The 8,219-nt window shown below is 51.0% G+C and overlaps 1 protein-coding gene across 2 annotated transcripts in view; it reads right to left on the bottom strand.

The window, feature by feature from the left end:
- Adamts14 (ADAM metallopeptidase with thrombospondin type 1 motif 14) overlaps positions 1 to 8,219 on the bottom strand; it is a 67,246-nt gene that overhangs the window by 56,552 nt on the left and 2,475 nt on the right. The gene's annotated exons all lie outside the window — the stretch shown is intronic.

Genomic DNA, 8,219 nt, shown 5'->3' with positions numbered 1-8,219 from the left:
AGAGGGGAGGGGGAGGAGGGAGGGGAGGGGGAGGGGAGGGGAAGGGAGAAGGAGGAGGAGGAGGAGGAGGAGGAGGAGGAGAAGGAGAAGGAGAAGAAGAAGAAGAAGAAGAAGAAGAAGAAGAAGAAGAAGAAGAAGAAGAAGAAAAGAAAAAAGAATAAGAAAGAAAAGAACGATCAAATTCACTGAATTGTGTGCTCTGAACGGGTAAACTGCATGGCGTATGAGTCACATCTCAGTAAGGCAGCTGCGGACTCGGGGAGACTAGAACACAAGAGGAGACACACTCACAGCACCCAAGCTGCCTGCTTCCTCAGAAGTGTGAGTCAGCATGGCTCAGACGAAAGCCCAGGGATGCTGCAAACTCAAACCTGATGTGAGGCCCCGACTGCGGGCGATCTGCTAGAGGCAAGGGCAGCCAAGGCCTCGGCCTGAGCCCAGGAAAGTCTGCAGGCTGATTCAGACTGAATTGCAGTCTTGACAACAGGCAGCAGCATGGAGCCCTTACAGGATGGGGCTGAAAAAGCCAGACTTGTCCTCAATGGGTATGCTCTACCGTCCCCCCAGCCAGCAACATGAGGGCTCCCAGGACAGGACAAGCGCTGGTAGAAACATCAGGAATCCAGAGTCTCCACCAGTTGGGGCTATTGCCTGGGATGGGATGGCCACTGAGTCTGTTTCCAGGGTTGTGACCTCTGCGGGCTCTGGGAGGGGCTAAACCTAGCTCATCTGTAGCAATATCGTGGGTAATATGAGGAAATGCAGAGACCCTAAGTTCAATGACTTGTCGTTCAAATCTTGGCTCTGCTGTTCATCCAGGTGATCTTGGGCAAGGTGACATTCTGTGCACGTATCTGGTAAAGAGGTAATTACACATGCCAGATAACATTTCTGCCTTCCAGTGACAGATGTGGAGAATCTAAATTTTCTGTTGTGGTTGTCTTTAACATCACTCAAAACTATGTTTTAGAGCAGTGGTTCTCAACCTCCTAGTGCTGTGACCCTTTAATATACACATTTGTAATGTGTATAATACACATTTCGTAATGACCCCCAACCATAAATTATTTTCATTACTATTTCATAACTGTAATCTGCTACTCTTATAAACTGCAATGTAAATATCTGTGTTTTCGGATGGCCATAAGAGACCCCTGTAAATGGGTCCTTTGACCCCCAAAGAGCCACAAGCCACAGGTTGAGAATCAATGTTTTAGAGCCTGGGGGCTCAGAAAGGGGATGGTGGGCCCAGAGATGGGAGCCCAATTCTTGAATCCCAGAAAGGTTTGTCTCTTACTCCTGGCTCTGCCACAACCTGGCTTTTACCCGCTCAGATCCTCTGCCTGGAAATGGGAAGACATTCCCAAGAACTGGGGGAGGGTGGGCACATCTCACAGGCAGGAAAAGTCCCTAACAAGAATAGGAGGCCGGCAGAGGGTAACTTTACCCAGGTGTGATTTCTTTCTATTTAAAATGCTGTATTGTCTGACTGGCTTATGGCTTCCTTCTCTCAGAAGGCAACGGAACTCTACAACTCCCCTCCCCTAAAGCAGTTTCAAAAAGGAGACTGTGGTCATCAGCCTTTCGTGGCTGTGACAAAATGTCTGAGAAAATCAAGTTTAAAAGAAGGAAAGGTACATGTGACTCATGGTTCCGATCCATGGGGGTTCAGAGTCTGTGGTGGCACCGGGTGGCACGTCAGAGGACATGGGGTACAGTAAAGCGGCTTATCTCATGGTGCCAGGAAGCAGTTGGGGGTCTCCAATATATCTGTTCAAGAGTCTGCCTTCAACGGCCTAACTTCTGTTAGTCTCTGCCTCCCAGCAACAGCACAAGTTGGTGACCAGACCTTACCACTAGAGCGTCTGGGGGAACATTCTAAATTCTGACCACAGCACCGCTACAATGGACTCTTCCTTCTCTCCCACCAAGTGGTGGTGAGGCTCCATGGGGGATTGGCACGTCTGAGACCCCATTCGTGCTAAGTGGCACAGGTCTTCTCCAAGCCTCGATTTCTACATCTGAAACCAAAGGGTTGGGGGTGGGGGATAAAATGAGGGAGGGACAGGACGATGTCTCCTGAGGTGTGACGCCAGCAGGGTGGGGTTTTCTGTTTTCTTTCCTGATCCCCCATGATCTGACCTTCACTTCTCTGTCAAATACGTGGCTATGACAACCGTCCTCCCGCTTGGACGCTCAATTTCAATCATCCGAGGAATTTGCAGATCTTTTGTCACCCAGGCTATGCCCCGGACCCGTGACATCATAGCTCAGTTGGAGGGGCCTGGACATCAGTATGCCCTCAGAGTTACCCAGGTGGATTTCCACACACAGTCAGGACCGAGAACCACACACCCCAACTGAAAGCTTCCATTCCATGAGATGGTTCTCAGAGGGATGACTAAGGGCTTCCAGGTCTTCTTCACCAGATGGGCGGGTCAACATGGGGGGTAGTCAGAAGAAACGCAGAAAGCCAGCAGGCAATAGAAAGCCCAGCGAACCATCTGTGCACGCCCCGAGTGGGGGTAAGCCAAGCCAGGGTGGTTCTGCATGCCTCTGCCATTGGGAGCATCCCCACCCCCGGAGGGAGCGACCAAGAATTCTCTCCATCTCAGGACCTCACTACCTCCTCCCCACAAAGCCAACACCTCTGAGAGAAAAGTCACTGCCCAAGCAGGGCAGTGGTGGCGCACACCTTTAATCCTATCACTGGGGAGGCAGAGGCAGGTGGATCTCTGTGAGTTTGAGGCCAGGCTAGTCTATAGAGTGAGTTCCAGGAGGAGTTCCAGGATTGCCAAGGCTATACAGGAAAACCCTGTCTTGAAAATCCAAAAAGTGGAAGAAGAAAAAAAAAACTATCTAAGACTGTCTTCAAAGACAAGGAGGGTCTTGAGGTCCAGGAAATGGTTGAAGGGTTATGACCTGCAGATGGCCAACAGCAAGTCAGGCAAGTCAAGTGACTACCCAAGGTGAGGAAGACCACAGTGCAAATATGTTCATGCCCCTCTGTGGTTTTGATGGTGATGACGATAATGATGACAATGACATAGGTGGTGACAATGAACTGTCCTCTATTGCCAACCAGAACTCAGTTGGCTAGTAACATTAACAGCTTGGTAAATACACTTAAAGGAGGGATGGCTATTTTATTTCCATGCATGCCAGCTCCAGAAGGAGGGGTCCTGGTGTAAGTGGCAGGGTAGGGTTAACACCTACAGGTGTCTTGAGCCTCCCCTTCCTCCGCAAACCACGTCCTGGAGGCCATCCAGAGTCAGAGCATTTCTCCCTGGGGGCCGAAGCCACCATGTTTCCATTTCCCTATGCCCAGAAGCCACATGGCTCCAAGGCTCCCCCATCCCACTCCATCCTTGCCACAGCCCACCATGATCGGACTGGGAGCTCTGCCTGGCCCCTTGCTTGGCTCCCAGTCCTGGCAGCAACTGTGGCTTCAGGACGAGGAGACAGGAAGCAGGCCTTCAGTGCCAGAAGGCAACGTGGCTGCCAAGCCTTGAACTGAGGAACAGCTCCCTGCACGGAGGCCCTGCTGTCTGCTCCCTGTGGGCTCAGATGCCAACCAGAACACTTGGGGCAGCTCCAGCAAAAGGGTACAGACAGCCCCCTCAGCAGGGGAGAGCCAGCCAAGGGAGAGCCCAGAAGTCCTGCCGTGGCTCTATATCTCTCCCATATTAGATAACAAGTATAAACGTCTATCTCAGACTCTGACACAGGGTCAGTCTGTGGCGAGTGATGGATGAGCTCTTGTGGCAGCCTAGGAGAAGGATCCTGTGCGAGTCAGGGAAGCACAGGAGAGTAGGGAGTCGGGTATGCCAGACACCCAAATCCCATGTCAACAGGCTCCAGCCCCAGTGACCCTGACAACACACTGATCCTCTGGGAACCCCCAGTTCCCTCTACCGAGGTGCAAGAGCAGACGAAATACAAATAAATTCTCCTTGGGGACTGCATGGCTAGAATGTTTCATATCGCCAGGCTTCTGACACCTCCGCTGTGTGACTTTCAGTTACCAGCAGCACAAATGTTTGTGCTGCAGCCGTAAGGCCGCTCACCTGCAGCATTATCCATCCATTCATTCATTCACTCCATCCATTCATTCATTCACTCATCCATCCATCCATTCACTAGTTCACTTGTTAACCATTCATCAGGGAGCAGTCATTCTAAATACTCTCCATACAATTAAAAAAAAAAAATAACGTGTCCCTATACCCGGGGAAATGGCCCAGTGGGTGAGATCACTTGCACAAATGAGGACCTAGCATCAAATCCCCAGTATGTATGTAAAGAGCTAAGGGCAGTGTGCTAGGGAGGCAGAGACAAGGGGCTTGCTGGCCAGCCAGTCAGCCTGGCTGAAAACAATAAGTTCTGGCCAGATTCAGTGAGAAGTTGTGTCTCAAACAAATGATTGATAGAGGAAGCCATCTGACATCTTCCTCCCATTTCTCTCTTCTCTCTCTCTCCCTCTCTCTCTCTCTCTCTCATTCATACACACGCACACACACACAACTTCACATTGAACTACCACTTCACTGAGATGGAGACAGACAACAAACACATCTATAGAACTATAGCATCCCAAAGAGGACCGTGGTAGGTGATATAAAGCAGTTATAAAGGCCCCTGGGACTCGGATTTTACCCGTGGTGCGGCAAATTGAAGCTGGGGCCTTGCAGATGCTAGCATGCTGTCACCGAGCTACATCCCTCGCCCTCTTATGAGTTGTTTAAATTCTGGGACAGGATCTCACTCAGTAACCCGGGCCAGCCTTGAACTCGGGCAGGCTTTCGTTTCTTTTTAAATAAGATAGAGCCTCGTGCTGTAGCTCATGTAGCTTGAAACGCTCTATATAACCCAGGCTGGCACCAAACTTGTAGCAATTCTCTTGGCTGAGCCTCCCGGGTAGAGCTGGTTACAGGCATATGCCACCAAGCCCGAGGAGGTTGGACTATGGCCATTACTTTTGACACTAGAGAGATGACTCTGTGGTTGAGAGCTCTTGTGGAGGAGCCGGGTTCAGTTCCTAGCCCCTATATGGTTGTCCACAAGCAGCTGTAACTCCAATTACTAGGAATCAGACACCCTCTTCTGACCTCCTCGGGCACGCATACGGGGCACAGACATACATGGAGACAGAACACTCGTACACATAAAATTAAATAATAATAACCATCTACTTTCCCACAACAGTGGCCATAGTTAAGGGGCCAGCAGGAACTGTGGGGACAGTAACCCCACATCTCCAGGCCAGGAGCCTTCTGGAAGCAGTCTGTGTCCTGACAGATGCTCTCACCTACAGACCTCCCTCTTAAGCCAGCCTATCTAAGTGCCTGCCACAACGTCACTGAAAGCTATGCAGACCACAAGACTTGCCATGTTCTATGACACGCAGTGAGTTATTTCATAGCGGCCCACGATGAGATCTGAAAATGGATAGAGGACAAACCATGTGATTTGAGGCTAGGAAACCAGAAAGTTTCATTGGATCTAAAGCCCCCATATAACATGGGCCATTGACGCGTCATTTTTCTCAGTTAGACTCCAAGTTCTAAGGAAGATAATGCTATATAGAAGGCTGGCAAGTTAGCTCTTGGATCAGGAGCCTTAAAAACACCTCATTTAGCACCCTGCCGATCCCAGGAGACCCCAGAACAGCCCTGTGGCTTTCAGTATCCAGGATCCTGAAGCTGTTGCTACCATCTCACTGGCCATCACTGGCCTTGAATCACCACCCCTGTGAACTTTATCCTTTTCCATTGAGTCAGGAGAGGCTGAGGGACGGTGGGAGGTGCCTTGGCAATCCCACCCACCCCGAGAAGGCATTCACTTGCTTTGTATGTACCCTGGGTCTCTTCCCATCACTGGGGTTTGCTTTCTTAGCTGGGAAATAAAGAGGGAGACTGAGCCCCAAGAGCCTCTTCCAGACATAGTTTCTTCAAGGACGGGAAGGGGCTGTACTGAGCTGAGACCAACTACAGAAATTTTTGTGCTAGGGTCATCTTCAGACATGGGTAGCTGACCTGCCAGGGATGAGACATCATGTGGACAACGGTGTGATGGGTTCAGGTTTTTCAAGGCAGGGAAAGGCCTATGTGCTGTTTCTAACAGCGTGCCAGGGACCTGGCAGGACCTTCATAACTTTCCATTGCAGAGCTGGGAGAGCTCCTGCAGGCGCTCACTGAGAGCCCACCCAGGTCTCTCCCATGGAGACCAGGAGGTCCACCAGCCCCAGCCACCTCCCCTCCAGCCACAGCCTGGAGATACAGCGAAGGAAGAAAAATCAACATTTTTGCCCAGCAAGTCCCTAACCAAAGACTAAGCCAGCTCCCAGGCCCATTGCAGCCCCGTTTTAAGGTAAAAGGACTCTAGTTCAGAGGTGGCTGGGACCTAGTGGTGGGAGAAAAAGGAGGACTGGATCCTGCCTTCTGGGCCCCTCCCCAACCCCACCCTATGCCACTAAAAATGTAGCATTTGCAGAGTGGGAAAACAGAACCAGATGTGACAAATCTTACACATGTGGCCACTTCCGCACCAGACCTTGACTCTGAGAGACACTGAAGACAGACAGGGAGCACTGTGTAGCCGACTCCCTTAGAAGCCCAGGACAGGGCCTTGAGGACCAGGACCCGGGGAGACAGGCTCAGCTGATAGTCTGGATTCTGGGTAGACCCAGTGAGGAGATAGCCCTGACCAAGAAGCAGAGACCCCATTCTGAATCCTGGAGCCCCTCCAGTACCCACAAAAAATTGGCCTCTACCGGAACCCCATGTTCTTCCAGACACAGAGCATCAGTAGCCATGATGAGCAACCCTTTGGGTCACTTGATGTCACCTGGACACAGTCCCAATCTTGATCCTTGGGCCTGAAAGTGTCCCAGCCTATCAGCTCCTGAGGGAACCCTTCCCAGGAGGTAAACTGGGCCTTCTACAACCCTTGTTTGCTACCTAAACACTCTCAGGCCTTCCTGAGTCCGTCCTTCACGTTGCCGTCAAGAGCCCACACATGCATCCCTATTGATGATGTTTGGGCAGTTCTAAGGCAATGGCACCTCCTCCCCTAAGCCTGTCTAAGCAGGGGCTCCACCCTCATTTGACCTGTGACCTGCACCCGAAGCAGTGACCCTCATCGCCCACTCTACCATCCAGCCCAGTGAGCACCTAGGCTAGACCATATCGTGCACTGCAGTTAATTCCTGCCTATCACCAGGGATGAACACAGCTAATAAATAAAGGCAATAAAAATTTTAAGTGTAAATTCTAGAGACGGGAAACAACTTATCCAAGGTGACATAGCTAAGGGGGGGGGGTATTTACACAGAGGCCACGGCAATCAGCAACACCATCCTAGGCACGTTCAGCTCCAGGCCCACCCATCCACCAGCCCTGGCCACCAAGCACAAGCGTCGTCAAGTGCACTGCACCCTGTGGCCCTGTAAGGTACACCTCCACAAGTAGTCAGAGTCCCATGGCCCTGGTCCCTGCAGCATCTAGCAGTCAGCCACTTGTCAGCAGATCAGTGAACTGGTTCAACAACAAGGACAGTTCCTGAGGAGGTCTGAATAGTTCTGCTCACCCCCTTCATACCTTAGCTCGGGCCCAAGATACACAGACAACGAAGCATCTCCCCATGCCTCGACCCAGGTGTGCATGCAGACAGACTCAGGGGAAGAAGCACAGAAAGGATAGCTCATCCAGATCTGCATAGGTTTTTGAGTACAGCCACCAGCACACCCGACAACAGTGGTTCTCAACCTTCCTACCGCTGGGACCCTTTAATATAGTTCTGAACATTGTGGTGGTCCCCCAATCATAAAATTATCTTCATCACGACTTCTTAACTGTGATTTTGCTACTGTTATGAATCATAATGTAAATATCTGATATGCAGATAGCCTTAGGTGAGCCCTGTAAAAGGGCCATTTTATCCCCCCCGAAATGTGTCATGACCCACAGGTTGAGAACCACTGACCTAGGCTATGACTTCCTCAGCCCTGTTTCAGTCTGGGCCCGGAGGTCCCAGCAAGTAGCTTATTGGTGGTTTCCTGTTGAATAAAAGCATTAAAAGGTACTATCCCACTACAGCTACCTCACACCTGGCAGAGCATGGCAGCCAGCAAGGGCATGGTGGTGGCACTGTGTACCATGTCCTTGGGAATGGGTAGGGGGTGAGGGCTGTGAAAGGAACTCGATGCTCAGAAGGAGGGA

This window comes from Alexandromys fortis, unplaced genomic scaffold (genome assembly GCF_014885135.2).
Source record: "Alexandromys fortis isolate MF-2015 unplaced genomic scaffold, M_Fortis_MF-2015_v1.1 scaffold_9, whole genome shotgun sequence".
NCBI lineage: Eukaryota > Metazoa > Chordata > Mammalia > Rodentia > Cricetidae > Alexandromys > Alexandromys fortis.
The sequence above is the reverse complement of the archived record's forward strand: the minus strand, read 5'-3'. Positions and strand labels throughout refer to the sequence as shown.